General features: G+C 35.4%; 1 protein-coding gene across 1 annotated transcript in view; it reads right to left on the bottom strand.

Annotated features, from left to right (window-relative positions):
- HTR2C (5-hydroxytryptamine receptor 2C) overlaps positions 1-22,105 on the bottom strand; it is a 116,183-nt gene that overhangs the window by 16,009 nt on the left and 78,069 nt on the right. The window lies entirely within an intron of this gene.

Below are 22,105 nucleotides of genomic sequence, written 5' to 3'. Positions count from 1 at the left end.
ACAAAGTGAAAAGGCTGCCTACTGAATGGGAGAAGATAAATGATGTAACTAATAAGGGGTTATCTGCAAAATATACAAAGAACTCACACAACTCACATAAAAAGTAAATAGCCCATTAAAATAATTGGCAGAGGACCTGAGCAGACATTTTTCCAAAGAAGATATACAGATGGCCAACAGGCACATGAAAAGTTCCTCAATATCACTAATCACTGGGGAAATGCAAGCCAAAACCACAATGAGATGTCACCTCACACCTGTCAGAATGGCTATTATCAAAATGAAAACAAATAATCATTGTTGGTGAGGATGTGGAGAAAAGGGAACAATTGTGTACTGTTGGTGGGAATGTAAATTGGTGCAGCCACTATGGAGAACACTATGGAGATTTCTCAAGAAATTTAAAAATAGAACTACTGTACAATCCAGCAATTCTACCCCTGAGTATTTATTCAAAGAAAACAAAAACACTAATTTGAAAAGATATAGGCCCTCCCGGTTCATGGCAGTGTTATTTATAATAGCCAAGATATGGAAGCAACCCAACTGCCCATCAATAAATGAAAGGATAAAGAAGATGTGGTATATATATATATATATATATATATATATATATATATACACACACACACACACACACACACACAATGGAACATTACTCAGCCATAAAAAAGAATGAAATCTTGTCATTTATGACAACATGGATGGGCATAGAGGGTATTTTGCTAAGTGAAATGTCAGAGAAAGACAAAATAATGTATGATTTCACTTATATGTGGACTCTAAAAAACAAAATGAACAAACATAGCAAAACAGAAACAGAGTCATAGATACAGAGACCAAACAGGTTGTTTCCAGAGGGGAGGGGGGTAGGGAAGGATAGGATTGGTGAGGGAGATTAAGAGGTACAAACTTCCAGTTACAAAATAAATGAGTCATGAGTATAAAATGTACAGTGTGGTATATATAGTCAATAATTAAGTAATATCTTTGTATGGTGACATACTGTAACTAGATTTCTCATGGTGACCAATTTGAAATGTATAGAAATATTGAATCACTATGTTGTGTACCAGGAACCAACATAGTGTTGTAGGTCAATTACACTTCAAAAACAAATAAACTCATAGAAAAAGAGATCAGATTTGTGGTTACCAGAGGTGGGAGGTGGGAGGAGGGGGAATTGGATGAAGACAGTCAAAAGGTACAAACTTCCACTTATAAGACAAATAAGTACTAGGGGCACAATGTACAGCATGATAAATATAATTAACTCTGCTGTATGTTATATATGAAAGTTATTAAGAGAGTAAAGAGTTCACATCACAAGGAAAAAAACTTTTATTTTTTAAATTTTGTATCTATATGAGATGATGGATAGCCACTAAACTTATTTTGGTAATCTTTTCATGGTGCATGTAAGTCAAACCATTATGCTGTACACCTTAAATTTATACAGTGCTGTATGTCAGTTATATCTCAATAAAACTAGAAGAAAAAATGCAAATTTTTTTGACCATCAAAATGTACAAACTCCCAGCTATAGTCATGATGCAGTAGCTGGTATCAGAGTCAGATTTAACTTCCCGCCACAAAAAACTATAAGAACTCGTAAGTAAATACTATCATTTTCTAATAATGGTGGAATAGTTTATAGAAGACTAGGTCTCCTGCTGACAACAATCAAAAGCCTGAACAAAATTTAAAACACCCAACAAGAGAAGATACTTGAGAGTGAACAAAAAGCAGGTAGAAACTACACGGGACTGCACAATCAGAAAGAGGACAAGCTACAGGCAGGAGGGGGCTTAAAATTTCTATACAAACTTCCCTCACATTCTTATTTGACACCTGAGTCCTTTATTTGTGACTCTCCAAGGAACTCATGGAGCAAGCAACATTTGAGAGGTTGAAAATATTTAATAGAGATCTCAACAGTTTTCTACTGAAAAGGAAACAGAGTTGGGAGTTTGCATCACCCCAAGTTAGGAGAGCTTAGTAAACACCCTGGCCTTTTCATTTATACTCAGAAGGCGCATGCCTTAGGAAAAAAGCCAATTTCTTGAGAATAAAGGATTTGACCTAGGAATAAAAGCAAACCTGGAACCAACCATAAAAAAAGCAAAAACAAGGCCTCCATAAGAGTATGTGTATAAAATTACTAAATATACAAAGAAACAGAAAAATGTGACCCATAATAAAGAAAAAAAATAACAATAGAAATAGATCCACACATGACCCAGATCTTGAAATTAACAGACAAGAGCTTTAACTATGATAAATATATTAAATCATCTACTAGAAAATGTAAACATATGGTTGTAGAGGTGGGAATTTCAGGATAGATGTGGAAACTAAAGAAAAGAGGAAAGCCTCTAAAACTGAAAAAAATTCATTATTTAAAATTAAGAAAAATCATTGGATGGGATCAATAGAAGTAATGATAAATGAACTTGAAGAAGGTCAATACATATCACTCAAATTTAAGCAAAATGATGAAACAAACTTTTTTAAATTGGACTTATTTTTTTCAGCCATGACAGAGTCCTTGGCATCAGACTTGCCATCCTTCCAAACACAATGATAAAACTGGACAGAGTATATGACACAACTCTTTTCAGGCATTTGGCAGTATTTGGTATAGAATTTTGCTTTTTAAGATAAGGGAAACACATGAAATAAGTCCTTTATTCACTCTACCCCTCTCTAACTGGAGACAATTTCTTGATTGTGACACAGGGAAATGGAGCCCAAAAAGGGATGGGCTCTCTTGCTGAAATAAGCAGGCAGAGATCAGAGTTCAGGGCTGCCAAAGCACCTGGGACTTCCTGGGAAAGATATAAGAGAAGAGGGAACCATGCAGAGGAGGAGACCAAGAAGTATTTGTGAGCATACCCTCCAGGAATTTGATTGAGGGCTAGGGTGCACATCTGCAGATGAGACTCCATAAGGCCTAGCAGAGAGTGGTAGCTATGGGGACAAGAGCATAACAAATATATAGAAGTTACACAGTCCCAGAAGTTAGAGTCTGGCCCAGCCAGAAGGGAGACACCACATTAACACATCACTAACATCTTGAGGATTCAGCTGAAATGAAGGAACAGCCATGCCTAGCAGTAAGGATCATGGCCTTAAAGGATGCACCATAATAAAGCCTAAAACTGAACCTCAGCAGGATCAAGAACAGACAATAAATTAATAGCATGCCACCCCCAAATTGAACACTTTTTAAAAGAAACAACACATTCCAGACTCTTTGCAATGTATCATTTACAGTGCCCTGCATAAAATTACAAAAATATAGATAGGCTAAGAAATAAGAAATTAAGATATTAATTACACAGAAAAGCAGTCAATGAAAAAAGATTCCCTGTACCACTTAATATTGGAATGATCAGATAAGGAATTTATAGCAACTGTTATTAAGATGTTCAAGGACTTAAAGGCAAATGTGGTCCTAATGGGTTAAGGGATGATAACTCTCAGCAGAGAAATGTAAATTGTAAAATGAATAGGATGGAAGTTTTGGAATTACAAGGTTAAATATTTGAATGAAAAATAAACTGCATAAGTTTAACAGACAAGTGGAGATGGCAGAAGAAAGGAACCATGAACTTGAAGATATTTATACAAATTAATCAGAAGAACAAAAAGAAAAAAAATTTAAAAGGAGTTTCAGTGACCTGTGGGACAATATAAAGCACTCTGACACACATGTAAACTGGAGTCTAAGAAGAGGATAAATAATGGGGCAGGCAAATATTTGAAGAAATAGTGGTAAAAACTTCTCAAATTTGGTGAAAGGCATTAACCTACAGATCTATGAAGCTCAACAAATCTCTAGTAGAATAAACCCAAAGGAAACAAAACATAAGAATATTATAATCAAAGTACTTATAACCAATATAAATAAGAAATCTAAAAGGTAGCCAGAGAAAAATGACACATTTCATAGAGAAGATTAATATAGAAATATCCAAGGACTTTCACATCAGATTCCATAGAGAACGGAAGATAATAAAACTTTCTTTTAAGAGAATAAATATAAACGATACAAACTCACAGCCGTCAAATCAGAATTTTATGTTCAGTGAACAGATCCTTCAAAAATAAGGGTAAAATTAAGGCATTTTTCTGATAAACTAAAGCTGGAAGAATTTGTTGCTAATAGATCTTCATTAAAAGAAATGCTAAAGGAAGGTCTTTAGAGGTTGATGGAAATGATACCAGGTGGAAGTTCAGATCTACAAAAGGAAAGAGGAGCATGTGAAATGGTAAATATATAAGTAAATGTGAAAGACTAACTTTTGTTTTATCCTAATTTCTTAGAATGTATAAATGAGGTTTTGAAGCAAAAATAATTTAAATTTAAGGTTATGTCAGTAGTATATGTAGAAGTAGCATACATGAAAACAACAACAAAAAGAAAAGGCTTGGTAAATGAAATTATACTATTTTAAATTTCTTACATTTCTGAAGTCTGAAGTGGGAAAGTGGTATATTATTGAATTTAGGGATGGTTATGAGCTAAGAAAGCATGTGGTAATTCCTAGATTAACCTAGATCAACTAAATATAATTTAAAAGATGTGTGGTTAAAAAAACAATAAAGGAACTGAAATGTAATGTTAATAATATTTGGTAAACAGAAGAGAAAGCAAGAAAAGAAGGACAGAGGAACAAAAATCAAATGAAACAAATAGAAAGCAAAGAAAAAGATGTCAGACTTAAATCCAGTCATATCAATAATTATATAAAATGTAATTGGACCAAATACTCCAGTTAGAAGACAGCACTTTTTATAGTAGGATAAAAAAGCAAGACTATCACTGTCTAAAAGATGAACTTTAAATATGAAGACACATACAGTCATATCTTGCTAAATTTACTTATTTATATTAGTAGTTTTCTTTTTAGTATAATAGATTCCTTAAGAGTTTCCACATAGACAATTGTTATCTTCAAGTTAAAAAGTTTTAACTTTTCCCCCAATCTTTTTCTTTTTTTATATAAATTTATTTATTTATTAACCTAAACGACTATGTTACCCCTTGCTCTTTAATGTATGGTCTGTGGCCGGTGGCATTGGCGTCACCTGGGAACATTTTATTTAATTTTGTTTATTTTTGGCTGCGTTGGGTCTTTGTTGCTGCACGTGGGCTTTCTCCAGTTGTGGCGAGTGGGGGCTACTCTTTGTTGTGGTGTGTGGGCTTCTCACTGCGGTGGCTTCTCTTGTTGTGGAGCACAGGCTCTAGGAGTGCGGGCTTCAGCAGTTGTGGCACGCAGGCTCAGTAGTTGTGGCGCACGGGCTTTGTTGCTCCGCAGCATGTGGGATCTTCCCGGGCCAGGCTCAAACCTATGTCCCCTGCATTGGCAGGCGGATTTTTAACCACTGCGCCACCATTCTCCCAATCTTTGTTATCTCTATTATTTATATTTGCCTTATTCACTGGCTATGAACTAAAGTGAGTCAAAATGGAAAGAAATAGAAAATTGAAATTTCTCTTCATCTATTAAAGTAATTGAACTAATATTTAAAAACTTCTCCAAATCCAAATGGCTTCATTGATTAATTCTTTCAAACATTTAAGAGAGAAACATCAAATTTACACAAATGGAAAAGTAAGAAATACCCCTCACTAATATTATGAGGCCAGCATAACCCTGATATGAAAACCTGATGACTTTATCTGGTAGGACTTTTATAGAACAATATTATTTATATACATAGATGCAGAAATCCTCAATAACACCTGTAAATCTGTATATAAACTCTACCTCAATTGTTGACTGATCTTTAAACTACGCAGGCTCAGAAGAAATATAGGAGGAATACACTAAAAAAGTAGGAGCTAGAAGCCAAGAAAACTGAGCAGAGGCATTAGATGCTGCATAATGTGAGGGACACAAGTTTTATAGTTTGAGTACAGAAAGGTAACTGCCTACTATAAGGCAAAAACAATAATCTTCACAAGAGAAAACAAACTCCAGAATATCACAAAGTATAAAAATGTCCAGTTTTAAATCAAAAGTTATTAGCTATCCAAAGGAACAGAAAGGTGGGAACAACAATCAATGAAAAGAGAAGTCAATATAAGTAAATTATATTTATTGGTCACAGATATTGGATTTAGAAGGGGAGGGTGGGATGAACTGGGAGATTAGGATTGACACATATACACTACTATGTATAAAATAGATAACTAATGAGAACCTCCTGTATAGCACAGGGAACTCTACTCAGTGCTCTGTGGTGACCTAAATGGGAAGGAAATCCAAAAAAGAGGGGAAAAAAAAGAAATCAGTTGCATTTCTATACACAAACAACAAAACATCTGAAAAAGGAATAAAGAAAACTATCCCATTCACAATAGCTTCAAAAACAATAAAATACTTAGGAATAAATTTAATCAAGTAAGTGAAAGATCTGTTCAATATAAACTATAAGACCTTGATGAAAGAAATTTAAAAGGACACAAACAAATGGAAAGTTACCCCATGTTCATGGATTGGAAGAATTAATATTGCTAAAATGTCCATACTACCAAACCCATTTATAGATTCAGTGCAATCCCTATAAAATTCCATTGGCATTTCTCACATAAATAGAAAAAGCAATCATAAAATTTGTATGGATCCACAAAAGGCCCTAAATAGCCAAAGAATCATGAGAAAGAAGAACAGAACTGGAGACATCACACTTCAAAATATACTGCAAAGTAATTTAAATGGTATGGTACTGGCATAAAAATAGACACATAGACCAATGGAACAGAATAGAAAGCCCCCAAATTAACTCCTACATATATGGTCAACTAATATTTGATGTGGCGCCAAGAACACTCAATGGGGAAAGGATAGTCTCTTCAACAAATAGTGTTGGAAAAATTGCATAACCACATGCAGAAAAATAAAATTGCACCCCTATCTTACATCAATCAAAAAGTTAACTAGAAGTGAATTAAAGATTTAAACATAAGACCTGATACCATAAAGCTCCTAGAAGAAAAGGAGGAAGAAGCTCCTTGACATTGGACTGGGCAATACTTTTTTTGATATGATACCAAAAGCACAAACAACAAAAGCTAAAATCAACAACTAGGATTACATCAAACTAAAAAAAGATTCTGCACAGCAAAAAATAAATCAAAAAATGAAAAGGCAACCTATGAAATGGGAGAGAATATTTGCAAACAATATATCAGATAAGGGGTTAATATTCAAAATATATAAAGAACTCATACAACTGAATTTTATAAAAACAAACAACGCAATAAAAAATGGGCACAGGAACCAAGTAGACCTTTTTTTCAAAAAAAGACATATAAATAGCCATTAGGTACATAAAAAGATGCTCAGCATTCCTAATCATCAGGAAAAGGTAAATCAAAACCACAATAAGAGGGACTTCCCTGGTGGCGCAGTGGATAACACTCTGTGCTCCCAATGCAGGGGGCCTGGGTTCAATCCCTGGTCAGGGAACTAGATCCCACATGCATGCTGCAACTAAGAGTTCTCATGCCACAACCAGGGAGCTGGTGAGTCACAACTAAGGAGCCCTGGAGCCACAACTAAGGAGTCCACCTGCCACAACTAAGACCAGGTGCAACCTAATAAATAAATATATATTAAAAAAAACACAAAATAAGATATCACCTCACACTTGTTAGAATGGCTATCATCAAGAAGACAATAGATAATAAGTGTTGGAGAGGATGTGGTGATAAGAGAACCCTTGCACATTGCTGGAGGAAATGTAAATTGTTGCAGGCACTATGGAAAACAATATGGAAATTGTTCAAATAATTCAAAATAGAACTGTCATGTGATCCAGCAATTCCCCTTCTGGGTATATATATCCAAAGGAAATGAAAACAGGATTTTAAAGAGATATATTCGCTACAGTGTTTATTTTTGTATTATTCACAATAGCCAAGAAATGAGAACAACTTGTGTGTCCATCAATGGATGATATAATGGAGTATTATTAAGCCATGAGAAAGAAGGAAATCCTGCCATTTGCAACAACATGGATGGACCTTGAAGGCTTTAAGCTAAGTGAGGTAAGTAAGACAGAGAAAGACAAATATTATATCATTTCACTTATATGTGGGATCTAAAAAAGCCAAACCTGTAAAAACAGAGAGCAGAATGGTGGTTACCAGAGGCTGGTGGGTGAGGGAATTGGGGATATGTTTTTTAAAGGTACAGACTTGGAGCTAGTAGATACATATGTCCTTGAGAGCTAACACACAGCATTGTGATTATAGTCAACAATACTGTATTATAAACTTCAAAGTAGCTAAGAGACTAGATCTTAATTGTTCTTAACACAAAAAAGTAATGACTATTATATGATGTGATAGAGGTGTTAGCTAACACTACAGTGACAATCATATTGCAATATATAAATGTATCAAACCAACATGCTGTGCACCTTAAACAATTTTATACATCAATAATATTTCAATTTTAAAAAATGGACATTTTTTTTCAAATGCTATTTATGCATATATTGAGATGATCATGTGGTTTTTGTTTTTTATTCTATTGATGTTAAACCAACCTTTCATATCTGGGATAAATTCCACTTGATCATGGTATGTAATTTTTTTAAATGTTGCCACATTCAGTGTGCTATTATTTTGGTATTCAATTATATTTCTATACACTAGCAATGAACAATCCAATAAATGAAATTAAGAAAACAATGCAACCAAGGGGGGAAAGCGGGCGGGGGGTGGTTGGTGGGATGAACTGGGAGACTGGGCTTGACATATATACACTAATATGTATAAAATAGATAACTAATAAGAACCTGCTGTATAAAAAAATAAAATAAAATCCAAAAAAAAAAACCAATGCAATTTACAATAGCACTGAAAAGAATAAAGTACTTAGGAATAAATTTAACAAAAGAAATCTAAAACTTTTAAATTGAAGAGTACAAAACTGTTGAATGAAGGTAAAGAATTTAAATGAATGGAAAAAAGCTTATGTCTATGGATTAGAAGATTTAAAATTGTTGAGATGGCAATACTCTCCAAAGTGATCTAAAGAGTCAACGCAATTCCTTTCAGCATCCCAGCTGACTTCTTTGTATGTAGAAATTGACAAGCCAATTCTAAAATTCACATGGAATTGCAAAGGACCCAGCAGAGCCAAAATAATCTTGAAATAGAACATAGTATGAGAACTCACACTTTCTGATTTTAAAACTTACTACAAAATAATGATAATCAAGACCATGAGGTACAGACGTAAAAATAGACATATAGATCACTGGAATAGAATTGAGAGTGCACAAGTTGACCTATGTATCTATAATCAGCTAATTTTCAACAAAGGTGCCAGGACCATTGCTATGGTCTGAATGATTGTGTCCCTCTCAAAATTCATACGTTGACATCCTAACCCCCAAGGTGCTATTAGGAGGTGGGGCTTTTGGGAAGTGATTAAGTCACGAAAGCAGAGTGCTCATGAATGATATTAGTGCCCTATAAAAGAGGCTAGAGAAAGCTCCCTTGCCTTTCTGCCATGTGAGGTTATAGTGAAAAGATGGCCATCTAGGAAGTGGGACTTCACCAGACACCCAATCTGTCAGTGACATGCTCTTGGACTTCCCAGCCTCCAGAACTGTGAGAAATAAATATTTTTTTGTTTATAAGCCACTTAGTTTATGGTATTTTGTTACAATAGCCTGTAAAAACTAAGACAACCATTCGATGGGGGAAAGAATAGTCTTTTTAAATGGTGCTGGGATAACTGATGTCAACATGCAAAAGGAGGAAGTTGGATCCTTACCTTTCACCATTTACAAAAATTAACTCAAAATGAATCAAAGACCTAAATGTAAGAGGTAAAAATTATACCTAAATTATATATTTAGAAGAAAACATAGGGATACACCCTTATAATTCTAGCATTAAGAATGTTTTACTAAATGTGACACTAAGAGCACAAGCCACAAGAGAAAAATAGATAAATTGAACTTCATCAAAATTAAAAACTTTTGTACTGCAAATGATGCCATCAAGAAAGTGAAAGGACAACTCACACAATGGTAGAAATACTTAGAAGTCATATGTCTTCTGTGTGTCTTTCATCCAGAATATATGAAAATGCTTACAATTCAATAGTAACAGACAGATAACCCAATTAAATTGGGCAAATGATATGAATATGTATCTTTCCAAAGAAGATATACAAATGACCAATATGTACATGAAAATATGCTCATTATCATTAGCTGTTAAGGAAATGCAAATCAAAATCACAATGAAATACCACTTTATACATACTAGGACAGGTATAATCATATATATAAACAGCAAAAAATGTAGGTAAAAATGTGAAGAAATTGGAATCCTCCAATAAGGTTGATGGGAATTTAAAATGGTACATCAGCTTTGGAAATAATTCCGCAGTTACAATGTGATCAAGGAATTCCTTAGTTATGTATGCAAGAGAATTGAAAACAGGTGTTCAAAGAAAAATTGCTCCATGAATGTTCACAGCAGCATTATTCATGATTAAAAAAGACTGGAAATAACCCAAATGCCCATCAGCGGAAGAGTGAAAAAATAAGTGGTGGTATATACATACAACAGAATCTTATTCACACTTAAAAGATTACTGAGTGAAAAAGCCAATCACATAAGACCACATATTATATGATCATAACTACATGAATATCCCATCTATTGCCAGAGTAGGCACACCTATAGAGACAGGTAATTGATTAGTTCTTGCCTAGGCATGGGGGATGGGTAGGTAGGGGTGGTGATACTTATAAGGTTTTTTTTTGTGGTGACAAAAATGTTTTAAAACTAATAGAGGTGATGGTTGCACACATCTATGAAATATTAAAAACCATTGAATTGTATACTTTAACTAGGTGAATTATATCTGAATTATTTCTCAATCAACTGCTAAAAACTAACAAAGAAAGGAAAAAGGTAAATGAAGTACTAATGTATGCTACAACAAGGAAGAATTGAAAAACATGATATTTGAAAGAAGGCAGATAGAGAAGGTCACATATTGTATGACTCTATTTATAGAAAATGTCCAGAGTAGGCCAATCCATAGAAATAAAAAGTAAATTAGTGATGTCTAAGGTCTGGGGAAAGAGGATTGGGGAATGACACTTTTAAATACTTTTTTTTGGTGTCATGAAGATGCTCTATAATTAAATAATGGTGATGGTTGTACAACCTTGTGAATACACTAAAAACTATTGAGTTGTACACTTAAAATGGTAAATTTTAGGTATATTAGCTATATCATGATAAGAAAAAAGTAAACAGGAAAGGTGGAATGGAGCAACAATAAAGATAAAAGATGAATAGAAAACAAATGTCAAAAACAATATCAATAATCACATTAAATGTAAATTGATTAAACCCTCTAATCAAAAGTTAAAGGTAATCAGATTGAATAAAAAGTTTTAAAAAGAAAACAGAGACTAAATTCTTTGCTGCTAACATGAGATATATTTTGATTATGAACATACATATAGGTTGAAAGTAAAGAATTGAAATATATACTACATGAAATGATATGCATAAAACACTATAGTACATATTAATTTCAGATAACATATACTTAATAGTATGATTAGTATTAGAGAAAAAGAGGGAGATTGCATAACTAAAAATGGGTTAATATAGCAGGATGATATAATAATTTAAAAATATATATGCACCTAATAACACAGTTCCAAAATACGTGAAGCAAAATCAACAGAATTGAAAGGAGAAGTAGATAAATTAAGATTTTTAGTTGGAGATTCAATATCAAACTCTCAAAAATTAATAGGATGAATAGACAGAAAAGTAGAAGGATATAGTAGACCTGAAAAGCACTATGAACCAATTCAACATAATTAAGATTTATACAACTTTCACACAACAGCAAGATACAAATTCTATTCAAGTGCCTATAGACTATAAACCAGGACACACTGGAACATATCCAGGGACGTAAAACAAGACGCAAAAATTTCATGGTCTAAAGGTATTGAAATCATACAGAGTCTGTTCTCTTATTACTGTGGAATTTTGTTAGAAATCACTATCAAAAGGTATTTGGAAATAACCCACATATTTTCAAGTGCAATGTGACATTTACCAAGAGAGATCTTTGACTTAACTATTGAAAGCCTCAATAAAGTTAAAAGACTGAAAAAAACACAGAGGGTGATTGCAGAGAAGAAAGCATTTAAATGAGAAATTAATATCAAAAGATACTTAAAAACCCCCATATATTTGGAAATTAAATGTCCACTTTTATATGATGGGTGTATCTAAGAAGCCATAACAAGGAAAATTAGAAAATATTTGGAACCAAATAAAAATGAAAAGAGAATTTATCAGAATTTGTTGGATGCAGCTGAAGCTGCTCAATGCAATTAATATAATGTGGAATCCTGAATAAGGTATGAAAACAAATAATGGACACTAGCAGAAAATGTTGTGAAATTTGAACAAAATCTGTACTTTAGTTAATAATACTGTATGACATGTTGATTTCCTGTTTTTGGTCATTGTACTATGGGTATACAAAATGTTAATATTCGGTGAAGTAGGATGAGGGATGTAAGGGGACTCTCTGTGCTATTCTGCAGCTTTTCTGTAAGTCTACAATTAGCTAAAAAAATAATAAAAACTGGCATTACCAAGTGGCAATGAAATCATGGATCAACTAGAACTCACATATTTTGCTGGTGGGAATACAGAATAGTACTGCCACTTTGAAAACTGGTTTGCTAGTTTGTTTGTTTGTTTCTTTTAAATAAAGATAAACCTACAACTTTGTTTTGACCCAGCAATTCCATTCCTAAGTATTTACCCAAGAGAAATAAAAACAGAGAACCTAAAATAGACTTTGAAAAATAATTCTCATACCAATTTTATTCCTAATAGTCCCAAACTGAAAAGAATGTAAATATCCATCTGGAGATAATTGAATAAACAACTGGTACTATATTCATGTGATGATAGTTACTTAGCAATAAAAAAGAGCAAGTTAATGATAAGTGCAACAAAATAGATGTATCTCAAAATCACTATATTGAAAAAAGATGATAGACACATAAAAGAATGCAATGTTTATTTTCATTTATTTGAATATCTGGGAAAGTTAAAACTAAATATTAGTAATAAAGATAAGAACAGGTTGTCCCATTACAGGTGTATTGCCTGGAAAGTGAATGGGGACAATTATTGAGTGGTAGAATTACTTTAAATCTTGTTTTTTTCTGATGGTTACATAGAAATTATCATTTTTTCTTACTCATCAATCACTATACATAAAAATCTGTACATTTTATTGTATGTAAATTATATCTTGGCAACAAAAAGGAAAAAAACAAGGCTGCACCAAATACATTATACAATTGTTTCTATTTACTGGATAAGCTAAAGTGCAAAGCTACAATCTTTAAGAGACAGAAAGCCCATGTTTGAGCTCCCATTCACATGAGCTTCCTCCTGATGAGCAATTTTGAAACTATGTTTTAAGGAAATAGAGCCCAGTCAAAGTGTAGCACTTTTGCTGGGAAGTTGAGACATAAATAACATTTCAGAGCTGAATGGAGACAAATTTGGGTGTTATGCTAGGAGAGAATGGACAGACACACAGGGGATTCTCTGAAACTTGCATAAAATTTCTTCTCATGATTTTGGCCAACTCCTGAGATGCAAATGACCTAGGTAAGCCTCTTGGGGTCCTAGCATATAACAGACACTGGAAGGCTGGAAAGCAAAGCTGAGATTTTAGAGATCGTATACGCATAGTGGACCGTCTTTGTAAAATACTCAGGGCCTTTAGTTGAGGTTGAAGTAAGGCTATGTGCTAGGAATCTAATACAGTATCCAGGTGATATGCTGATAATTTAACTTTCAGTTAGAATAAAATTTAACACTTACAAGAGAAAGATGACAAAATCAAGGGCTTTTATAACATAATACCCACAATGCTGGGCATACAATTAAAAGTACTAGATATGCAAAGAACATTGAAGCAGCAACTGCTGATCAGAAAATGAAAGAGTTAATAAAAGAGACCCTGAGGTGATTGAGTATTGAAAAAAGAATAAGAAAAAAAAAGACAGAAAATAACAACAATAAAAAAGGGACAAATAATAAATAGCAAAAGATTAGATTTAAACCCAACTATACCAATAATCACATTATATATAAAAGATATAAATATGAGCAGTGGAGATTGCTAGATTAGATAAATAAACAAGACAACTATATTTTATCTATAAGAAACCTAGCTTAATTATAAAGACAAAAGGAGGTTAAAGTAAAGAATGATGATACAACTAGAGGTGACATTAGTGGAAATGGTTATAAAGACAAAAATGCTCTTATCTATAAAAACAATGAGAACACTGGAAAATATTGTCAAAATCAACCTATCAGAACTCCAGAAATATGCCAAAGTCTTTCAGTAATTTGGGGAGTATTTATTCAAGAAAAAAGTTCTATTTCCGTAAGAACAGTGTTTTGTGGCATTTAAACTTGCCTTATTCTCATTCTTTCACCCCCCCACCCCCCAGCTCTGCTGTAGCCTTGGAAAATAACAGTCCTGCAATCATACTGAAGATCGGCAGCCTAGCAGGCACTTTAAAGGTCAGAACAGAGTTGGAGATCTTCCAAAACCCCATTCCAAAGAATTTTTTTTTTTGGACATCTTTGGCCATTTCCTGGAAAATCCTTGCCGGGTTTATCATTATTTGACCTGACTTAGTGCTCATCCATTGCAAACAGACTTTCCCTGGGAGTTATTTATGAAAACCAATCAGTGACAATTGTTAAGTATTACAGTTGCTTGAGGTGGTGATACCACTTGAGGTAGAAAACATGCTAAACAAAAAACTTATGAGGAAAAGCCATGGAATGAGATTTCCATAGGGGTATTTTCAAAGCTATAAAATCTTTCTGGGGAATTCAGAAGGCCATATGCCTGGGTAAGGCTGTGTGGAGACTTAGGGAAAATCTAAGAAGGCCCTAAGTGCTCATCTAAAACTTACACTGAGGCTCTGTGCAAGCAGGAAATAAAGGCTAAGGCAGAGTTGTAAACTGCCAGACTGAGCATTGAAGACATGTTCCAGTGTACACACAGAGCCTCTTGAGAAAGGTTGGGAAACTTACTGGTCTGAGCACTTAAGAAAATCCCTCTTGATCATTAGCTGACCATGAAACTAACTTAGCAAAAACTTTAGTGGCCATACACAGCAAAGAATGCCTACTTTAGAGAATTAGTTTAGAACAGTGATAAAAGAAAAAATCAGCAACACCTACAAATAACAACAACATTGAACCCTTGGGAGAAGGAAGAAACTGATTCCTAAAGTTGTTAAATTACATTATTTAAAATGTATAGGTTGTGACAAAAAATTGTGATACATACAGATAAAGTGTGGCCTATACAAGGAAAAACAGCAACTAATAGAAACTGTTTCTACAGAAGCCACAGACAGTGAACTTACTAAAGACTTTAAGGTATTTTAAATATGTTTGAAGCAATAAAGCTTTGTCAGAAGAACTAAAGGAAAGTATAAGTATGATGCTTCACCAAATAGATGATGTCAGTAAAGACAGAAATTATAAAATAATATTAAATAGAAATTCTGGACCACAATATCTGAAATGAAAAATTACAGAAGCTCAATAACAGATTTGAACTGGCAGAGAATCATAAAACATGAGATAATGCATTCTGAAGAAAAGAATGAATAAAAAATAAAGAAAAAATAAGAGAGCCTCAGAAAACTGTGAGACACCATCAAGTGTACCAACATATGCAAAATGGTTGTCTCAAAAAGAGAAGTGAAACAGAAAGGGGCAGAAAGAATATTTGAAAAACTGATGGCAAAATATTCTCAAATTTGCAGAAAAAAACATTCATCTACACATCCAAGAATCTCAATGAACCACAAGTATACTAAACTCAAAAAGATCCATACCTGGAAACATCGTAATCAAATAAAATCCAAAGGCAAAGAGAATCTTGAAAGCAGCAAAAGAGAAGCAAAGCATCACAGATGAGGAATCCCTAAGTTTTACTGATTTCTCACCAGAAACCATGGAGGCCAGGAGGCATTGGGATGACATATTCAAAGTCATGGAATAAAAATATTATTAACCAATAATATTATGTCCAGCAAAGCTACTCTTTAAAAATGAAAGAGAAGTTAAATGTTTCCAGTAAACAAAAGCTAAGAATTTGTTGCTAGCAAATGTGCCCTACAAGAAATATTATAACAGCACTTCCCTGGTGGTGCAGTGGTTAAGAATCCACCTGCCAATGCAGGGGACATGGGTTCGAACCCTGGTCAGGGAAGATCCCACGTGCTACGGAGCAACTAAGCCCATGCGCCACAACAAGTGAGCCTGCGCTCTAGAGCCCGTGAGCCACAACTACTGAGCCCACATGCCACAACTACTGAAGCTCCCGTGCCTAGAGCCTGTGCTCTGCAACAAGAGAAGCCACCGCAATGAGAAGCCCACGCACCGCAGCGAAGAGTACCCCCGCTTGCTGCAACTAGAGAAAGCCCACACGCAGCAATGAAGACCCAACACAGCCAAAAATAAATAAATAAATAAACGTATAAAAGGAAAAAGAAATACTATAGGGAGTCTTCCAGTATGAAATAAAAAACAACAAAAGTTGATTTTGGGGGGAAAATTTCCAACATTGATAAAACTTTAACTAGACTTACCAGAATAAAGAGTGACAATGCAAATTACTAAAAACATGAATAGAAGAGGATACATGACAGAAATAAAATGGATTATAGGGAAATACTATGAATAACTGCATGCCAACTAATCAGAAAATCTACATGAATTTTTAAAGTAATTTTTATTGGAGTATATTTGATTTACAATGTTGTGTTAGTTTCAGGCGTACAGCAAAGTGAATCAGTTATACATATACATATAGCCACTCTTTTTTAGATTCTTTTCCCATATAGATCATTACAGAGTACTGAGTAGAATTCCCTGTGCTGTACAGTAAGTCCTTATTTGTTATTTATTTTATATATATTGGTGTGTATATATCAATCCCAATCTCCCAATTTATCCCTCCCCCCCTTCCCCCCTGGTAACCATAAGTTTGTTTTCTACATCTGTGACTCTATTTCTGTTTTGTAAATAAGTACATTTGTACCATTTTTTTTAGAATCCACATATAAGCGATATCATATGATATTTGTCTTTCCCTGTCTGACTTACTTCACTCATTAAGGTCTCTAGGTCCAGCCATGTTGCTGCAAATGGCATTATTTCATTCTTTTTTATGGCTGAGTAATTTTCCATTGTATATATGTACCACATCTTCTTTATCCACTCCTCTGCCAATGGACATTTAGGTTGCTTCCATGTCTTGGCTATTGTAAATAGTGCTGTGATGAACATTGGGGTGCATGTATCCTTTTGAATTATAGTTTTCTCTGGATATATGCCCAAGAGTGGGATTGCTGGATCATACGGTAGCTCTATTTTTTGTATTTTAGGGAACCTCCATACTGTTCTCCATAATGGTTGTACCAATTTACATTCCCACCAACAGTGTAGGAAGGTTCCCTTTTCTCAACACCCTCTCCAGCATTTATTGTTTTTAGATTTTTTTATGATGGCCAGTCTGACTGGTGTAACATGACACCTCATTGTAGTTTTGATTTGCATTTCTCTAATAATTAGTGATGTTGAACATCTTTTCATGTACTTTTTGGCCACCTGTATGTCTTTATTGGAGAAATGTCTATTTAGATCTTCCACACATTTTTGGACTGGGTTGTTTGTTTTTTTGATATTGAGCTGCATGAGCTATTTGTATATTTTGGAGATTAATCCCTTGTCGGTCGCTTCATTTGCAAATATCCTCTCCCATTCTATGGGTTGTGTTTTTGTTTTGTTTATGGTTTCCGTTTCTGTGCAAAAGCTTTTAAGTTTAATTAGGTCTCATTTATTTACTTTTGATTTTATTTTCTTTAGGAGATGGATCAAAAAAGATATTGCTGCAATTTATGTCAGAGAGTGTTCTGCCTATGCTAAGAGTTTTATAGTATCTGGCCTTACAGTTAGGCTTTTAATCCATTTTGAGTTTATTTTTGTGTGTGGTGTTAGAGAATGTTCTAATTTCATTCTTTTACATGTAGCTCTCCAGTTTTCCCAGCACCACTTATTGAAGAGACAGTCTTTTCTCCATTGTATATTCTTACCTTCTTTGTCATAGATTAGTTGACCATAGGTGTGTGGGTTTATTTCTGGACTCTCTATTCTGTTCCATTGATCTGTATGTCTGTTTTTCTGCCAATACCATGCTGTTTTGATTACTGTAGATTTGTAGTATAGTCTGAAGTCAGGGAGCCTGATTCCTCCAGCTCCATTTTTCTTTCTCAAGATTGCTTTGGCTATTTGGGGTCGATGCAGAGATATACCATGTTCTTGGATTGGAAGAATCAAAATTGTCAAAATGACTATACTACCCAAAGCAATCTACAGATTCAATGCAATACCTATCAAATTACCAATGGCATTTTTCACAGAATTAGAACAAAAAATTTACAATTTGTATGGAAATACATGAATTTTAAAAAATACACAAGCTGTGAAGACTAATTCACAAAGAAAAAGAAAATCTGAATAGACCTGTTACAAGTAAAGAGATTCCATTTGACATTAAAAAACTCCACTAAGTACTGCTCAGGCCCAAATGGCTTCACTGGTGAATTCTATCAAATATCTAAAGAATTAACACCGATCATTCAAAAACTCTTCCAAAAAATAAAAAAGAAAGAATATTTCCCATCTCATTTTATGAGGCTAGTATTACTCCTGATACCAAAAAATAGACAAAGACGTCATATAAAAAGAAAAACCACAGACCAGTACTTTTTCTTAATATAAGTACAAAAATCCTCAACAACATACTAGCCAACCAAATCCAGCAACATATAAAAATGAGTATACATCAAGACCCAGGGGAACTTATCCAAAGAGTGCAAGGTTGTATCAGCATGTGAAAATCGATCAATGTAACGTGATATTAACAGAATAAAGGACAAAATCCAATGTGTTTTTATAATAAAATAGTGACCATACAAAAAATAGAAGGGAACCTCCTCAACCTCATAGAGGACATCTGTAAAACACCTACAGCTAACATCTTACTTCATTATGAAAGACTGAAAGAGTTCCTCCTAAGATCAGAACAAACAAGTTTGCTTTTACCACTTCTATCCAACTTTGTACTGGAGGTTTTAAGCAGAGAATTTAGGCAAGAAAAAGAAATTAAAAGATATCTAGATTTTAAAGAAAGAAGTAAAACCATCTTTATTTGAAGATTACATGATCTTGTACTAGGAAGCAAGTTTAGCAAGTCTTCAGGCTACAAGAGTAATATAAAAGAATCAATTGTAGTAGTATATAATAGCAATGGACAATCTATAAATGAAATAAAACAATTCAAATTTCAACAGCATCAAAAAATAATAAAACATTTAGAAATAACTTTGACAAAAGAAGTGCAAGACTTGTACAATGAAAACTGCAAAAAATTTTTGAAAGAAATTTAAAAATATCTAAATACATGTAAAGATATCTCATGTTTATGGATTGGAAGACTTAACATTGTTAAGATGACAATACTCTATTAACTGATCTACAAATTCAATGCTTACTTATCAAAATCCTAGAAGCCTTATTTTTCAAAACTGAGAAACTGCTTAAAAAATTCATAGGGAGTTGCAAGGAACCCAGTAGCCAAAACAATATTGAGCAAGGAGAACAAATTTGGAGCACTCATACTTCCACATTTCAAAATATACTACAAAACTACCGTAATTAAGATTGTGTAGTACTGAAATAAGGAAAGTCTTGTAGATTAACAGAATAGAATTGAATAGAATTTATATGCCAACAAATTAGATAACCTAGATTCATACAACCTACCAAGATAAATCATGAAAAAATAGAAAATCTGAAGAGACCAATAATGAGTAAGGTGATTGAAGCAGTAATAAAAACATTTCTCAACAAAGAAAAGTTCAGCACCAGATGGTTTCATTGGTTAATTCTACCAAACATTTTACGAAGTAAGGCCAATCCTTCTCAAGCTGTTCCAAAAAAATTGAAGAGGAGAGAACACTTCCAAACTCATGTTATGGGGTCGGCATTACCCTGATATCAAAGCCATATAAGGACACTACATAAAAAAAACTACAGGCCAATAGCCCTAATGAATATAGATGCAGAAATTCTTAACTAAATAAAGTTGACTCTTGAACAACATGAGTTTGAACTGTGTGGGTCCACTTATATGTGGATTTTTTCAATAAATACAGTATAAAGATGGAGGAGTAGGAAGTCCCTGAGCTCACCTCCTCTCACAGGCACACCAAAATTACAACTGCTTACAGAGCAACTATTGATGGGAAATACTGAAATCCACCAGAAAAGGTCTTCTACAACTAAAGGTATAAATAAGGAACCACAATGGGAGGAGGGGTGGAGTCATGGTATAGTCAAGACCTATAAACAGGAGAATAATTACAATTGCAGAGGTTTTCCCAAAGGAATGAGGAGTCTGATCACCACATTGTGCTCCCCAGCCCAGGGGTCCTGCACCAGGAAAATGAGCCCCCAGATCATTTGGCTTTGAAAGCCAGCAGGGCTTACTTTTGGGAGATCCAGAAGGCTGTGGGAAACAAAGACTCCACTCCTAAAGGGTGCACACAAAATCTCACACTCTTTTGGACCCAGGGCAGAAGCAGTAATTTGAAACTAGTCTGGGTCAGACCCACATGCTGATCTTGAGGAGTCTCTTGAAGAGGCAGGAGGCAACAGGAGTTCACCCTGGTGGAACAGGTACTGGCGGCAGCCATTTTTGAGAGCTCTATCACGTTCTACCATGTGGACACTGATGCTGGCAAGCACCATTTTGGAACCCTCCTTGTAGCTTATTAGTCTTGGGACCCAGCACGCCCATGCCCACCAGCCTGTAGGCACCAGTACTGGGATGCCTCAGGCCAAGCAACTAGCTGAGTGGGGATACAGCCCCACCCACCAATAGGCAGGCTGCCTTAAGACCCCCTGAGCCCACAGCCACCCTTGGACATGGCCTTGTCCACCAGAGGTCCCAGGACCTGGCCTAACACACCAGTACACAGGCACTAGATCTGGGACCCCCAGGACCCTCTAGCCAGAGAATCCAGGACCCAGCTCTGCTCACTAGTGAACAAGCATAAGCCCCAGGACACCCTGGGTCCCAGCCCAGCCCACAAGCAAGCTGGCTCTAGTCTTGGGACCAGCCTGACCCACCAGTGGGCAGTCAGCTGCCCCAGGATTCTGGGTCCCAGACACCAGCCCCAGGACCACTATAATCCTGAAGTCTGGTGTGGTAGAACCCAGCCCACCCACCAGCAGGCTGGTACCAGCTCTAAGACACCATGAGCTCCATAGCCAGCTGCCCTGGGATCAGGCCCCACTCACCAGTGAGCCAACACAAGCTTCAGGACACCCTGGACCCTTTGGCCAGCTGTGTCAGAAAATGGGCCCACCCACCAGTAGTCTGACAATAGCTCTAGGACCCGTGGGTCCTGTAGCCAGAGACCCCAGGACATAGCTCTAATTGCCAGTGGGCTGGCAGTAGCCCCAGGATATGGCTTCACCCACCAGCGGACAGGCACCTTCCCTAGGATCCCCCAGTCCCTGGTCCTAAACAGCAATAGGCCATCTCTAGCTGTGGGACACCTTGGGTTCCTCAGCCAGCAACCCCTGGATCCATCCCCACCTGCAGCTGGCTGACACTAGCTTTGGGATACCTTGGGTCCTCCATCCAGGGAGCCCAGGGCCCAGTTCCACACACCAGTGAGTCAGCACTAGCACTTGGACACTCTAGGCCCTGGCCTTGCCCACCAGCAGACTGATACCAACCTTGGAACCCCCTGGGACAAATCCCCATCCACCAGTAGGCCAACACCAGCTCTGAGATATCTTGGACCCCTCAGCCAAAATCTTTAGATGATATCAGTAAAGACATCTTGATCTTGTAAAGTTTATCAGAATCTTTTACAGAAACATAAC

This window comes from Eubalaena glacialis, chromosome X (assembly GCF_028564815.1).
Source record: "Eubalaena glacialis isolate mEubGla1 chromosome X, mEubGla1.1.hap2.+ XY, whole genome shotgun sequence".
NCBI classification, from domain to species: Eukaryota; Metazoa; Chordata; class Mammalia; order Artiodactyla; family Balaenidae; genus Eubalaena; species Eubalaena glacialis.
The sequence above is the reverse complement of the archived record's forward strand: the minus strand, read 5'-3'. Positions and strand labels throughout refer to the sequence as shown.